The sequence below is a fragment of the Perca flavescens genome, chromosome 16, assembly GCF_004354835.1.
Source record: "Perca flavescens isolate YP-PL-M2 chromosome 16, PFLA_1.0, whole genome shotgun sequence".
Taxonomy (NCBI): Eukaryota; Metazoa; Chordata; class Actinopteri; order Perciformes; family Percidae; genus Perca; species Perca flavescens.
Window position 1 is genome coordinate 1,026,094 of NC_041346.1, and position 17,399 is coordinate 1,043,492.

The 17,399-nt window shown below is 41.8% G+C and overlaps 1 protein-coding gene across 1 annotated transcript in view; it reads right to left on the reverse strand.

The window, feature by feature from the left end:
• Positions 1–11,022, reverse strand: part of megf10 (multiple EGF-like-domains 10) — a 106,435-nt gene extending 95,413 nt beyond the window's left edge. The window contains exon 1 of the mRNA XM_028601456.1: positions 10,867–11,022. The gene's annotated coding sequence lies outside the window, so the exon portion shown is untranslated. The remainder of the gene's footprint in view (positions 1–10,866) is intronic.
• Between the last annotated feature and the right edge of the window lie 6,377 nt (positions 11,023–17,399).

The following is a 17,399-nucleotide window of genomic DNA, read 5'->3' on the forward strand; positions in this document are numbered from 1 at the left end:
TTTTCTCCCACACCAATTCTCTCTTTTGCAGCAGCAGCCACTGTCTTGCTTTTTTAACAAAATGCATGTTCAAACTCGCTGTTTGTACGCATGAGTATTTCCACCGACCCGTTTGTTTGTGGTTGTTACCATGGTGAATCGTAGTATCATGGCTCCATTCATGCTGCCTTTTTATTGTGGTGGTGCACGCGTGTGAACATACGCCGAGTTGATTGAACCAACTCATATCAGCTGTTCTGAAACTGAAAACTCACGAGTTTCCCATCTCAGGGTAAATCAACTCAGACATCAGGGTTAGACTCAGAGTTTGTTAAACCTTCTACCTGAAACGGACCCCAGGTCTGAAAGTTGAAGCCAATGCTGAAATGACTACATTCTCTCTAACTTCCAGCAGGTGGAGACTCCACCGGCTCCAGAGAGAAGTCTGTTTCTATAGGTCTATGAGAAAAAGAGCCAACTTCTTACTTGATTTATTACCTCAATAAACATTTTCATAATGATTTTATGCTCTCAATCGCTAGTTTCAAGTCTTCTTCAATACAGTATGATTGTTCATTGAGTAAATGATGGTCCCATTTGGGACCAAGTGGGACATCAAGCAGGGGATGCTTTAGGACTAGGGTTGGGTATCGTTTGGTTTTTTTTCGATTCTGGTGCTAAATCGATACTTTTAAAACAGTGCCGGTGCCTAAACGGTGCCTGAACCGGTACTTTTCAATAAAGTTAAAAAAAAAAAGAAGAAGAAAAAAAATAAGTGTAGTAAACAACAGTTAGTGACTTGTTTATTGCTAAGGCCATGGTCAAAATTAAAGATTTAATAATAATGTAATAACTATAACAATAACAATAACTTATTTCACCAGTAAATTGCTGTTGAACCCCAGATGGGAAAAGGGTATTTTACAATTACTGTGAATGCACCACAAGGCTACCTGTTTAAAGTGAATCTGTGTTGTTTAATTCCGACAATGGCAGCTGCAAGTGAACGCACCGTCTGTGTTGTTTAATTCCGACAACGGCAGCTGCGAGTGAACGCACCGTCTGTGTTGTTTAATTCCGACAACGGCAGCTGCGAGTGAACGCACCGTCTGTGTTGTTTAATTCCGACTATATAAACATACTGTATATCTATGAATTGCAACAACGGCAGCTGCTGTGCTGCAGAGCAGACTGTTACATCCCGCTGTAGAAGTCCTCCACAGTGAAATACAGTCACACTTTACACTGTTTAACGTTAGCTGTCAGCATTTTAACCGTGATTAATCCAGCTGCTAGCTAAAGGTAGGCTAACGTTACATGCTGTCAGGTGTAGTGTAAAGTCGAGCACCGAAATGAGGCACCGAAACTTTCGTTCTTATTCGGTCTCGTTACTACCGTTTACGTTGGCACCGGTTCCCTATTGGCACTGAGTTTCGGTACCCAACCCTATTTAGGACCTGTCAATCAGGACAGAGACTTAGCGATGCTAACCATGCTAGCACTGTGGACATTAATAGAGACTTGTTTGGAGTGTTGTCCGTGTTTTTTGTTATCTTAAACTTTGATCCTCTCACTGTGTGTTTTCACTTCATCAAAGTTTTTTGGAACATTTTGGTCGCCTTAAAATGTCTTATTCAGCGTTTGGTAGGATCATGCCAACCAAAACTAGCTACTTAGCGCTAGGGTTAACTGTTAACTTAAGGGACTGTTTGCCAGTTTTCAACCAGCTCTGTGTACATGAACAGCACTGGTGCTCAGAGGTTCTTGTTTACCTCTATAGGTTTTCCTCTATAGGTTTTAGCTTAGCACCATGCTATTGAAACCATCGTCAACGCTGGCTAATTAGCCGCTTCATCCTCCCCAGCCCTCTGGTCCAAATATTTCTGGCTTCTTCTGGCTCCAAAAAAAACAAGATGGTGACGGCCAATTGCCAAACTCGGCTTCAAAACAGCAGTCCCCAAACCAACGGGTGATGTCACTGATACAACGTCCATTATTTTTACAGTCTAGGGTTAAAGGGGTGATAGAATGATTATATAGGGTATTTCACACTGTTCCTTATGGTCTCCTAATGGGGTATGTAACATTAGTTGGGCTGAAAATGGCCTGGTTGATATTTTATTGGCCCTTATGCATCCCTGTGTTTTGGCCCTATTTGTAACAAGAGCTTTTCTTCCAAATATGGTATGGTCATGAATATTTAGATGAGCTGCGCGCTGCTTGGTTGAGCCTTATCCCCGTACACACACGTAGAGACGCACGCTGATTGGGTGAGCAAATCGCCATACACAGGCATTAGAGGTTGCGTGCTGATTGGTTGAGCGAATCCCCAATACACACACATTAGAAACACGACAGAATCTCATATTCCAGACACTGCAATGTTTCCTTACCAAATTCACTTCTGAGCCTTTTTTATGCGAGAAATCAACTATATAAAGCTCAAATATGGGCCGTTTTACAAAAATGGATGGCTAATTGCAAATTTGGTTAAACTGTGTGTCGGAGTTCAGCTGCCTGTGTTGCTGCCTCGCCGCCCGGCCTGCCTTCCTCCACAGACCCTGGCCTGCTGTGAGCTTGATTGAGCTCCGGCACGGCTGCTGCAGCCCACAGCACCTCATACCCGCGCAAAGTCACCGTTTGGGCTAATGGACTACTACCAAACGCCGCTGCCCTGACAGAGCTCCAGGGCCTGCATCTCCCCTCTTCCTGCTAGCTAAATGGCCCGTTGTGTGAGAGTGAGAGCGCGGTCAGCGAGCTTGTTACACCAGCAATCTCTTACCACATGTTACACACATGTCACGCCACTTATACAACATCTAACTAAATGTTTTATAAAGCTAACAACGGTGTCCGATTTCAAGTTAATGAATATTTGTGAACTGTAAGGGTTCCGTTAGCTGCGACTGTCCCTTCAATCCTATGTGTACAGATTGCGGCTAGTTAGCTTCATTTTTGGTCGTAATTTGAGTATATTTACAGTTTGAATTTCGTCACGCCACTTATACAACATCTAACTAAATGTCTTATAAAGCTAACAACGGTGTCCGATTTCAAGTTAATGAATTTTTGTGAATTCCAGAGGAATTCTAAGAGGAGGCTAGCTCTCATTGATAGAGCTCCATCCAACCGTAGGCTCTATCAGTGAGACTCACAGACAAGCAGCGTTTATTTCCCCAATCGTTTGTTTAAATAACTCAACACATTATAATTACACACATTAAAAGAGTAACTGGAACCTGTGGTAAGAGAATGCTGGCGTAACAAACTCGCTGACCGCGATTTCACTCATATACACCGAGCATTTAGCTAGCAGGAAGAGGGGAGTTGCAGGCCCTGGACCTCTGTCAGAGCGTTTCGTAGTTCATTAGCCCAAAACGGTGACTTTGCGTGGGTATGAAGTGCCGTGGGCTGCCAGCCATAACGGAGCTCACAGCAGGCCGGGGTCTGTGAAGGGAGGCAGGCCGGGCGGCGAGGCAGCAGCACAGGCAGCACCGGCCTCTGAAGTCCGACACACAGTCGGACAACATTTGCAATTAGACATCAATTTTCGTAAAACGGCTCATATTTGACCTCTACATAGTTGATTTCTCGCATAAAAAAGTCTCAGAAGTGAATTTAATGGTAAAATAGCATATGAACAATGTATACAATTTCTGAGATCTGCACGACCTAGATTCAGAAGACTAACTGATCTCAGGTCAGTTGTGTAGCCTATGCAAATGTTGGGGCGTGACAAACACAGACTAGAGCCAAATGAGGAGGAGCCGCAATAGTTGACGTCAACTATGTGGCTCATTGAGATTCGCCCGTTTTCAGAGGCAGTTTCAAATAGTGAGATTTGCAGAGAAAAGAGGTGTCAATGGGATTTAGAGGTTCTATGTATGTCCTAGTTACCCACTAAACTGTCATTATTTAACTATGACAAGGTAAAATCAGTTTTGCATTCTATCACCCCTTTAAAACTGGAAGCACATTCAAAATGAGAGTGGTGATGGTTGGTGGGAAACAGTTGAAAAAAGGGAACTTTATAGACTGAATAGCTCTGGCAATAGCTCCAAAAAACTAAAATAAAGCAATAAATCCTAGGAAATCCAAAGTTGAGTTTGAGTTATCTGCGTCCATGTAGATCACAATTTTTTTGACGTGACAGCATCACATTGCTAGTGTAATGCAAAAGCTTTGCACAGCTCAAGTACAAATGTGCCAAAGACAGTGAAGTAGAGCTGTAACAATGTCAAATTTTACTTGTCTCAGAAAAAGTTGCTTTTGACAATATAATCATCTCTGTCAGTCAAATTTTAAAATATTTATTTATGTATTACAGTTCTGAGTGAATCCCAGAATACTTCTATCAGTGTCATCTGACCCAGATGATGTAATAACACAAGTACACAGCCTATGATGTAAACCACGCCTCTTTATTATCATAAGACATTGTATTTGTTTCTTAAATGAACATAAAACTGACAATTACCATCAACAATAATACGCCTTAGGACCTTAGCTAATGTCAGCAATTCATTGTGGTTAAAAAAAGAAAAGGTGATTAAAAAACTGCAATTAGACAATAATTTAATAATTGTTACAGGCCTACACTGAAGCTTCACTAAAAAAGCAGTACACATTATAGTCATGTCCAATAAAAAATCTGTTGAGGAACCAACTCATTCATTGTTTTCTATTATAATGGGATTTTTTTTAATGTCAATTTCAGCATACAGTGTCGTTTGTTTTATGAGTTTGTTTGAGGGGCTATAGAAAAGAAGAGGGCAGAAGCAGCCCCCTCCCATCAGGGCTCACTGGCTGTGCCTGACTAAATAACAGCTGAAGCTGCCGAGGTCAGGCTACAGCTGACTCTAATGGCTGTTGACAAAGTACAGCTTAGACTGATTATTGTATACACCTCTGACCACATAGTCTTTACTCTGCCCATGATGTGCTAATGTGACACACTGAGGACGTAAGAAACGTTGGACTCGTGCTGGTATAGGATGAAAAACAACCTCCCTGACTGGATGAAAGCTGTTTTGCAGCCAACTCTTTGAGTATGTTAACGTTAACCATCATAAAATAAATTCTCAACATGTGGGACACACTCCTTATGTAGCCCATTAGTGAGCACATATTCTGTGATGGCAGTATTGACTGGAAGATATAGCAGAAAATATTTAAATATGTTTGAATTGTTTACTCAAAAGCATTTGACTCTTCTGGTTGGCTAAGTGAAACCTCTAAGAAAACACATCTGAGAGAGAGAGAGACAGAGAGAGAGAGAGACAGAGAGAGAGAGAGAGAGAGAGAGAGAGAGAGTGAGTATTGTCTGATTGTGTTGGCCATGCTGTGTTTTGGCTTTCACCTCAACCAGTCAGCTGTGTATCTCCGGCAGTGTGAGCGGACTTTCCCCTCCATCCCTTTCACTGGGGAAACACCACACAGTGTGTGTCATCCCACGGCATGCACGGCAACAATGCAAGTCATCAGCTTCAGGGCAACAGTTGAATTCCAACAGACAATATTCAAATAAATGGGATTTCACAAACACGCGTCCTCTTCAACTCTTAAATCTCTGGACCCAGTCTATCACTGTCTGTGGTACACATCATTAGTGTAGTATTTTATATGACAGGGTTGGGTGGTTTTCTCTCTAAGAGAGACATGCTACTCACTGGTATGTCTTTATCTATAAGGCCCTTCATGGAAGACTACCATACTACCTTACAGAACTTGTTTGTCATTCAGAGGGACATTATCAGACTCACTCTGCTGACTGGCTTTTACTTTGTGTTCCACGAGCAAAACACTAGGGATGTGCATCTCTGGTCTGAGGCCAGTGTGATACACATCTATATGCATTGCCAATGATCTCTTACATTAAAGATACATATGCAGCAACTATGCGATACGATCCGATTCACCCACTATTGCAATGCAATGCAATTCAACACGATTTGGTTCAACACAATGACATTTCATGCAATACAATGCAATGCAAAATAACACAATCCTATGCAATTCAATATAGTACTGAGAGTTTGATTTTATTTCTTTGGTTCATCCTGCCTGCAGCCTGCATAGCACTTTCACAAGTTGGCAGACATACTTTGACTTTCATTAAAGGCGTATTAAAAGCATACTTATTTACTATTATTATTACTTATTAATCATGTTAATATGGCTGGCCGCGCATTGCTTGTGGTCCAGCCAAAAATGTATCAAACTAAATTTTACTGGCAGGCTACACACTGGGAATACTTCATTGCATAGTAAACATACCCACACTGGCATGTTCTCAACACAATACTGAAGACACCAAACATGAGCAAGAAAGCAACTATCTGCAACATGTAACAGGCACTAACCTTTCCTCAGTTTCATTCTCATAACACTGCAATTGGTGGTCTACAAAAGTGTGTGTGTGTGTGTGTGTGTGTGTGTGTGATTTTGGCAGGTGCCAGTTATTAGACCCATTAAAGTCTCTCTGGAACTATTAGTTCAGTCTTTATCCGGTGAGTCCCCAACTACTTTTAACAGGAACAGGTGGTGCATTTTGAAGAGCTGTATATGCTGCAAGCCACATATCATGATGATTATTATGATGTGTTGTACAACGGGCAGTGTGCAATTTTGTTGGCTTGTACCAGTCTCTGCATGCAATATGAGCATGTCCACACAGAGTGATGCAACGGTCTGTGTCTGTGTACTGTATTTATGTATGTATGTATGTATTCAATATGTTATGTTGAATTCTTTAAACAGCAGATACTGTTTGTTTGCCGAAGAGAAATTTCCTTTGGGATAATAAAAATCTATCTATCTATTTATCTAGCAATAAAATTACAAGGGAGCCATGCACAGAATATAATTACAGCTTTGCATTGTGTAGTAAAAGGCAATGGTTCAAGATTTCCAAAGGACCCGGACCCCCTTGGGATCCCATACCCACTTCCGTTGTCAAGGACCACCTTAATCAAAATCACCAGTGACCTCCTCATCGCTGCTGACTAAGGCCCCATCAGTATCCTCACTCTTCTGGACCTCTCTGCAGCCTTTGACACCGTCTCTTACACCATCCTCCTAAGCCATTCAACTTATCTGAATACCTTAGCCTCCCCGGCGCAGCTCCTTCCTGGTTCCAGTCATCTCTCCACCCTGGGCCCAGCCAACCAAGGCGTTCCCCCAGGCTCTGTGCTCGGACCCATCTCTTTACAATTTACATGCTCCCCCTTGGTAAGATCATCTGTCCCATTGGACTTAGCTTCCACTGCTATGCCGATGACACCTAGCTGAACCTCAACACAAAAAAACACCTGTTCCCCACGGACTATGGACTCAATCCTGTTATCCCCGGCAAACACTGCTACCACTTTTTTTTGTTATTTGTTCTGCCTTTATTCAAAAATTCAAGCTATTATTAATTATTATTAAAGTTTACTAGTGGGTCTGCATATGTAATTGTTGCTTGACAATGTGCAACATGACTCCGGTTAAATATTGCAGATTTATTATTGATTCCTCCTGCCTTTAGCTGTCAGTGTTGGGAGTGCAGCTTTACAAAAGTAACACGATTACAATCTCAGTAATGCATGTTACTGAAATTATAGAGAATACCTTTCTCTATAATGCCTCTCTACAGGGCACAGAATGTTGTGCTACGTGCCTGCAAGACTACTCCGAAGCTAATCCCTGTCACTCTCCCACTCTCCCATCATGCTATATTTTTGGTGCTCTGGATTGCTCAATTTAAGTGTTATTGTTACTTTGTTAAACAGACCAGGGGTCTCATCTGTAAAACTATGCGTAGGATCCTTACTAAAAGTGTATGTATGCCCAAAAGCCAAAAATGGGGTACCCCCCAAAAATTCAGAAATTCAGATATATAAAACCGTGCGTACACACATCTGTAAGCAATGTTTCCTTTATAAATTACAGATTACCCACAAGTGTGTGTATGTGAATCAGCCTCTTATCCCGCCCTGTACACGCCCTTTTTTAACCATAAATAGTCAATGCAAAGCACCTCATGAATGCTGATCAGTGTGTTAATGACCCTGGCAGTTGTTCTTTCGTTACGCCGAATCATGACGACTGGCGGGGAAAAAGCAAAAAACTCCTTTTATACAACTAGCTCTACCACATACTGGCGGGGTGGTGATGGTGCAGTGGATATAACACATACCTTTGGTGTGAGATACCTGGGTTCGATTCCCACTGCGATACATCTACCAATGTGTCCCTGAGCAAGACACTGAGTTGTTCCAGAGGCGTGTTACCTCTGACATATATATATATATATATATAGCAATTGTAAGTTGCTTTGGATAAAAGTGTCAGCTAAATGACATGTAATGTAATAATACTCCACACACATGCCGGCTCTGCTATTCTCTTAAAGCGATATGCTAGAACAACGCAGATCGGCACAAGTATAAACCTCAGGCCACTTAAGTAGGCTACGATGTAAGCTTTGTGTAGACTCCCCACAGAAGCATAAATCTGCCTCGTATACATGGGTAGCCTGGTTGACCCCAGACCCTTCTCAGTTGTAACTGAGAGTGGGTCTGGGCAAGCTTCATTCACAGCTCATTTCTAAACGGGCGTCACCAACGGACGCCACTCAAAGGCCTCTGGGAGCAATTGGATAGTTTCCAATTAGATCCGAGTGATGTAGCGGCATCAGCTGGTTGCTGTGCTTCGGTGCGGTGGCCGTCATGTTGAATTTAAACAAAAAGCTGCTTGCCATAGCTGTGCTATCGTCATTGTGTAAAGCCCGCCTCGACGGTTGTGATTGGTGCAAAGCCCGCCTCAACGGTTGTGATAGGTGCCTCGATTTGAAAAAAATGGAAATGGGTTTGAATGGGCTCTTGGCCAGACTGACTTGCAGAGCAAATCTCAAATTTGCAAGAAGTTCATCAGGGTTTACCCAGGCTAATACATGGCCAATTAGACACAATTTAGGGGGGCTCAAGCTCAATGTTTAATATCTTGTGTCGCTGTTGCAGATTCTATGCACCTGTAACCCAGTCAAGAACAGGGTCAACAGAAACTTAGTTTTGGCCAATCAGAGGAGGTTATGGTGCCAGACTCCCTCCTTTGGCTGAGTCTCTCTCTGATCTGTGAGAGGGAGAGCAGGAGATGGTTGGGAAGTTTAACATTGGTAGTCCCCAGAGAATCAGTTGGTCATTTCATGGCACAGATCAGAACCCAAATTGAAACGTAAGCAACTAAAATTGCTGAATATTTTTCCAAATTGGTCGTTATTAGTGAGACTTATAAAGTGTCAGGTTTAGTTCCATCATAGTGTTAATAGTGTCAAAGAACGTTAGCTGATGTTGTTGTTCAGTAGCTAGCTCAGAGATTATCGGCTAATGACATTACTGATTTATCAGGGGGGTTAACACTTTTGCAAGGCACTGTATCCATGTCACATTCTAATTAGGGGTTGAGCCCCCCTAAAGGTACTGATCCTAGAATCGCCATATATATATATATATATATATATATATATATATATATATATATATATATATATACTTTATATATGTATATACTTTATATATATATATATATACACTTTGCTCCCAGATTGCATAACGCTGCCACACCCGCACTCTGCTCCCACAGGGGGGCGCACAGTAGATGATCTCAATGGGCCCTGGAAAAATGCCAATCGGCCAACGCTACAGTGAGGAACTTTATTGCTACTATAAATATAATATTATCAAACAAATCTCCCACGACTGTCAATTGCAGAATAATGTCCATATGCCTTCCATCCGGAGACTAACATGACTGAGAAAAAAAAGAAAGACTGCTGCACCCACTTCTGTTCCCAGAAAACTGGTGGCAGCAGCTTCCCTCCTAAATCCTTAGGCGTACAGTTAGATTTACAGTTATAGTAGGCATTTCAGGGATAGGCCTAATCATATTCTCTAGGTGATGTTGTATTTGAATTTTTCATCCAAAAAGAAAAGAAATTCAAAGTTTTCCAACCAGAAAGTTATCCTTGGCATGTGGAGCATTTCAATCATTCTACTTCTCTCTTCTCTCTTCCCTTAAGTAAAAGTAATACCATCACACTGCCAAAACACTCTGGAACAAGTTCAAGTCCCGTTGTATTTCTCCTGGCAACTTTTTTGTTTGTTTACAAACGGTTAGGAAATGTAAACAAGAATATCCGAAAATGTGTTCCATATCCAGCTGCTAATCAATAAACGCTTATAATATAGCAATAAGAAAATACACTGTAATCATTCCGTATGGTAGCACAAGCCGTACAGATAATGTGTCCTGCACTACGTTTGTAGCCTACACTGCATTAAATATCCTTCATTGTAATGTTAAATGTACATTACATTTATGAAAACACGTGACGGTGTATAGGCTATATATATATATATAAAAACACAATAGTAAGGTAGCCCACACAACTTCAGTAGGGCATGAAATGTTAAAACTACAGTTTCATTTCCATTTCTTGAGCTTGAATAAATGCCTTTTTTCTTATAAAAATAACAATAAATACAATATTGCATTTCTTGTTAATGTTATATTAATGTTTAATTTGTTTGTTTATGTATGCACCTTTCACCAAGGAAACTTCCACATAAGTGTACTTATTGTGGCAATAAAAAGCTTTTCTGATTCTGATTTATCTTTCCCTCGGTTTCTGCTGACAGAGGCTGTGGAGTTTCTCACGCAGGCACAAACCCAGCAAACAGCAGGTCTGTGACGCGTTATGCATACCCATCCTCAGCTTTAATAAAACATAATGACAGATATTTGATCTACATCTAAATATCCGCCTTTAAACAACCCATAACCTTCACGCTGACTGAATCCCGGTTGGTCTGTGGTCCGACCATAAGTTTAGAGAGAAACGTTTACCTTATCTGTGAGAGAATAATGCCCCCCCTTGGCTCATAGGTCCCTCCTTTGTTGCAGATGGTGAAATATATATCTATATATATCCAGTAGTTATTAATGAGAAATGATCCCAGAAGACATTTAGCGCGCTGTATCTCGCTGTGTTCACCCTGCGTCTCATCAACACACGGACAAACTTTACTTCTCCTCCAGACACTGGCCCGGACTGCTGCCGTGACGTCACCAGCCTCTCCACCAATGATGGCGCAGCCCAGCATGTTTCACTCAAATGGCAGTAACAGCCTATGGAGCATTGATTTGCTCGATTACATATCGCCTAATTTTAATTCATGTATGACTACGCAAGATCAAATATTTCCAGCGGTGAAATGTAACTAAGTACATTTACTCCAGTACTGTACTTAAGTCCAAATGTTGAGGTACTTGTACTCTACTTGAGTCTTTTCTTTTCATGCCACTTTCTACTTCTACTCTGCTACATTTCAGAGAGAAATATTGTACCTTTTACTCCACTACATTCATCTGGTACAGCTTTAGTTACTAGTTACTTTAGTTACTCCACTACATTCATCTGTTACAGCTTTAGTTACTAGTTACTTTAGTTACTCCACTACATTCATCTGTTACAGCTTTAGTTACTAGTTACTTTAGTTACTCCACTACATTCATCTGTTACAGCTTTAGTTACTAATTACTTTACACATTAAAATTTCTGCACAGAGAACACATGTAGTTTATAAAATCTGATGTTTGAGTCTAAAGTAAACTAGTCAACAATATGTTATGACCTGGCTCTTAGGCCACAACAAAGAGGAGACACACCATGATAAAGTTGAACAAAAATGTACTTTATTAAATCAAATCAAACCGAATTAGACTAAATAAAAGGATTATTAAGGTGTAGAGTGGGGTGGTCAGTATTGTCAGTGGTGTAAGTGTGCATGAGTGATGAGTGTGCGTGAGTGAAAAGTGCAAGCAAAGCATAAAGGTAAACTTAACTACATAAAAAAACCAAAAGGGAAACCGACGAAACCAGGGAGAACAGGACAGACACAGGCAGCGAGACCAGAGGCCTGTACTATGAATCCAGATCAATTTATTTTAGATTTATTTCAGTTCCCCGGCTTCACCTAAAGGCCCTGACACACTAAGCCAATAATCGGCAGTTGGACAGTCTGTTTGGTGTGTTCCGTGCCGTCTTCAGTTTTGGCCGACCTGACTTGCTGGGTCGGAGGGCGGGCAGTCAGACTCAATGATCAATCTGATTGGTGGAGTGCTAACCCGGAAATGACAAGCGGGATGAGTGTGACTAGAGTCTCTCAAAATCTGAGGAAAATCTTTTAAACTGACCTTGAAATGAAATTAAGACAGTGTCAGCAACTGCACAGCCTATTTCTCTCTTAAAATGTTTTCAGAAACCCGTTCCGGTGAACTACCTTCGTAAAATATGAGATTGTATTCTGAACGAGCCGCCATTATGCCCGGTTGAAAAATCCAGGAGCAGGCAGACCCACGTGACACATTCGTCCAATCAGCTGCCTGTTTTCTTTTTTTTGGCCAACAATACAGATTAGCACCGCCTGCTGTTATGGAGACGTATTACGTCTCATGCACACGCAGAATATACGCTCAAGTCAGCGTAGCTTCGGTGTGTTCTGAGGCACTTTATGGAAAATGTGTAAATTACAACGCTTATCATCAACCCATCAGTCAGGACCAAGATCTGAACATAATTAGACTTTTGCTTTCCATAAACTGTCGTTGCTTTAGCCTTTTATTTCAGTTGCAACCCTGGCAGTGAGAAGCCATCGTGAGAGCAAATAAAAAATATAAAAACATAACTCAAACTGATGTGTGGCATTGGCGACATACGACTCAACAAGCCGACAAATAACCTGTACGTAATTCCCTCCGCTGAAAATCTTTATCTTTCATAAAATTACCAATCAGTGAATGTTAACAGGGTTGTCGGTCTCTAAATATTCTAACTTTTATGAGCACACCGCTCTCTCTCTCTTTCTCTCTCTCTCTCCCTCTCTCTCTCTGCACCAAGCTCCACCAGATCTTCTACAGTGACGCCGTTATCATTCAAGTATTAATTGGTCAGTAGGCGGGGCTTTTACACCGGTTGATCTCTAATCTCCAATTTAACCTGCTCCCGACCAGGTTAGGTGTTCAGCATATGTTACCACGGCGATTTAACCCGGTAACAAGTGATGTACTGTCGTGATACACAAAACCCTGGGTTGAACCTGAAGTGACCTCGTTAACGCCAAATCTTGCTTCGTAGTACAGGCGTCAGAGGGATATTTCACAAAAGATAGCGGATTAAGCCGGGTTTTCCCAGTTATCCTGGATTTATAAATTCTGCTTTTGTGAAACAGCCCCCAGAGTTACACTGCAGCCAGGCTTAAATAGCCTGGGCACACTCAGGTGTTCCAGGTTCCTCTGACGAGCTCCTGCTGAGTCAAAGAGACAGGTGAACAGCCAGACACAGCAGGGGTCAGAACGGCCTACAAGTCCAGCCACGGTGCCTCTGCTAAATAGTCTCTGGAAGGAACTTGTTTTGGTGGAACATGTGGACGTTCAAAAGTAGTTTTAGTCGTGCAACAGAAAACTACGATTGGACAGATAGTCTAGCTAGCTGTCTGGATTTACCCTGCAGAGATCTGAGGAGCAGTTAACCATAGTCCTCACAAATCCACCGGAGGTTAGAACGCCAACACAGAGAAAGAGGAAGGGGACGGATATCCAGCCAAAATGAGGGACATCAGGCGGAATTTCTGGCAGCACCGGAACAATCCCAAAAATTAAACGTCATCGATATAGACTACCTGTGGTCAGGTTCATCATATTAATGAGCAGTCCACAGCTGGGTGGGTATTACAAAAGAAAAACACACTTATGTTTTATGAGTTCGTCTGAACATGCCAGCCTTCACCCTGCCCTTCTCGAATGGAGGCGGCGGCCGGCCACCAGGCAGGAGAGAAACAGATGGTAGGAGACAGACAATGACTGAATCCTCCATCGGTGGGACACCTGTGTCCTACTGCCAGCTGCACACAGTGCAGAATGGACCTGGCGGTTTAGCCACCAGTGGGCTATCCCACTCCTGCTTGACATCGTGGAAAAAGGGCACCATGGGTGGGCAGCTGACACGTGGCCTCTGATTGGCGCACGGTCGGGCAGCGAGGCCAGCGGTGAAGTCCTGCAGTAGACTCTTTGAGGGCGGAGGTGGGAGGAGAGGGTCTAATCATCATATAAAGATTCAGATACCGATGGCACAGCATCAGGAGTAATTCGGGGTTCAGTGCCTTGCCCAAGGACACTTCGACATGTGCCAGGGAGTCAACTGCTCTACCACCTGTAGAAGAAGTGGACGGACTCTGTGAATCGCCGTCCCTCGGGAGGAGCACAAGATAGGTGGGGCAGGAGTTAGCCTGGGCTTGCTTGGCTAGCTGAGACAGAAGAAGCAGACCTCGTGGCTGTCCGAGGCCCCCAGCAGGAGTAGCACAATGCTTGCTAGAAGACATCTCGTCAACACTGGAGGGTGATTGGAATCGCAAAGTAGATCTTGCTATAGGTGAGTAAAAAGGAAAGATGAGAAGCAGGTGAGCTGGGGATTTATGGTGTGTGATTGCTACCCCCTGTTTGGGTGCTGAGTGCAAAGATCTATCTCAGGGTGCCGAGGCAGAGCCTCAATGAGGTTAGCCAGTAGCGAAGCCTGTTACAGGACGTAGTTATGTAATTACAATGAAGTTGCAATGTAAACGTCTTTAGGCTGCTCTGAAAAATTCCATTTTAAATAATTCATTTAAATCAGAAATTCAGAAGTGTTTATGGCTTACCAATGTGTAGTACCACTTTGATTTATAGTTTAATGGCTATATTCATAATTCATGAATTATTTACTAATTGTGTAGGCCTTTGGATCAGTTAGAAGCTGTTAATAAGAACATCTTTGGGGTTGACAGGTTAAGATAAATCTGAGCATTTTCCATGTTTTAATAAGCCATCAAATATGTATGTTGTGTTAATAATGAAGACAATTTGTACAATAGTTAGTTTTCTCCTCAAATGAGGTCATAGCAGTAAAAGCTCCGCAAACTTTGTCAAAAGACTAACCTTGGGCCTGGAAAACAACCCTGCTGTGCAACATTAAACTGGGGCTTCACTACTTTGACTCTGCTTCCACCTGCTGGTAGAATAGTGATCTGCAACTCATCCAAAATAAACTGCAGACTAAAACATAATATGCATATTAGAGTTACATTCAAATTACCATGTAATTTTACAATTACATTTTTAAAATCTATTTTTTTTAAAGTGGACTAAAGAATTATTAAATTGCTCTTTCCAACTAATGAGGAGCTCAAAGGAAGTTGTTATCTTGACAATAGGCTGTTTGCAGTCTTGTGTTTTTTCTGTCTAAAATTGGAAAGGGACTTTCAACACATGTATATTAATCAATTAACCACCAAACCTCTTGCAAAGAACAAGTACTTGTATGCTTTTTGAACAAAAGTTCCATGCTAGATCATTTTATACAGTCTGTTGGTACACGATCCATTCTGCCTGCACGATCCGTTCTGCGCATGCACAAGATAATACTGTTTTACTGAGGATACAATGGATACGACCTGCACGATCTGTTCCACGCTAGCCTATGGCTAGCCTCCACTGGGAAGCTAACGGCTAACAGCTAATTCGGCTAACCGCTAGCTAGCTGACAGCTAGATTCACTCTAAAATAACGTTAAGTCAAACTTAATGGGAGAAGCAGGCTACAGCAAAATTAAGACTTTACAGTAATAACAATAAAGACAAATATTGAGTGATTGTATTTTAAATGAGCACAAGTAAAGTAGAACTGACGTAACAGCTGTTATATATGTTAACGTTTATTTTCAAGTTATTACATGCTGTCTCAGCTAGTGGTTAGCCGAATTAGCTGTTAGCTAAACTAACGTTAGCTTCCCGGTGGAGGCTAACAGCAGAAGCGTGGAACAGATCGTGATTTGTGCAGTATCGTAAATCCTCGTAAAACAGGATTATCGATTATCATCTGCGTGCAGGCAGCTCCCCCTCCTCACCAGCATGAATTCCACCAATCAGAGGCATCACTGTGGGATCGTGGGATTGTTCAGGATTGTGGGTAATGGAGTACTTATCCAAGACATCGCAAATAAAAGACATTTATCTCAAAACAAGGTTGGTGCCCCATGAACTTTTGGCGTCTATATGAGCATTTACAATCGCTTAGTCACGTTGTAGCTGGGTTTAAGTCTACCATCGACGGTTAAGATTTGATGGCTTATGCTCCAATTGTCAATGAAGAAATTGCAAAATGTAATTGGGTAACACTACGACCAATCACAACAATACACAGGGTGACGTATCCAGGGCCCCATAGCTTAGCTACATAGACAGTATATAGCTACCAACAGTGTTGGTCATCTTACTTTAAAAAAGTAATTAGTTACAGTTACAAATTACTTCTCCCAAAAAGTAATTGAGTTAACATTGTAATAGTAATTAGTTACTCATTAAAGTAACTGTGATGTTATTTTTTTATGTTCTACGCTATTACGTTCTATAACATCTTTAACGTCAAAGATGTTTATATTAACTGATTGAAGAATAAAAACACTATACAGTATCACCTGTTGCTGACCCGAAAAATCGAGCATTGCTTGTTTTAACAGAGTGGCTCCGTCTCCTTCGCTGGAGCTCATCTTAGCTGCATTTTTTGGTCCACACGTACCAAAACGATATTTTTTTTACCCGTCTTCCCTGGATTCGTTTCAAGAATAGTTGCGTCCAAACGAATCCACTTGTAAATAACTCAATACGCTACTTCATATTCCAGGCCTATAGGCGGCGCTGTTTCTGCTACAGACATTCACAAAAAACGGAGAAGAAGAGCATAGTCACTTCCACTTCCCATCATAACATGACTAGCTAGATTATAACGTTCTCTTAATACATCCGTGGACTATAATACCTTTCACCACTGCTCATTTTATGAAGGCCGCCGCGAGAAAACGTGTCTTTGTTTACATTGTATAATGTGCTGTTGGATTGCTTTTTATTTTGCATGATTGCAGCGCGCTAGTAGCGAGCTAATGTTAGCGCGCTAACGTTAGCTAGCTCTAACATCGGCAGTCAAACAAACAATCAATGATCCATGAATGATGATGAGTGGTAAAAGTTACTATTATCCGTTCAAGGAGTTGATAAGCAGACAGATTAGCTAGCTAGTTGATAAGTTGTCTTTTTTTTTTTTTCGCTGCTGGAATGGTCAGCTACTTTAGCGATGTTTAACGTTGGCTACATAACGTTAGCAATATATCTTGTGTAGAATCCAGAGGGAAGGGTCAGGGAGCAGAGACAGTATTTAGATGAAGTGAGCTGGTTTGACCATGGAGATGGGACATGCTCGCTTAGCTTCATCGCAGTTGTGGGTGTCAGCGGCCGTGGGAGAGGGTGTAAAAGAGGGGTGTGGCGATGACATCATCGATACGGATCCGTATT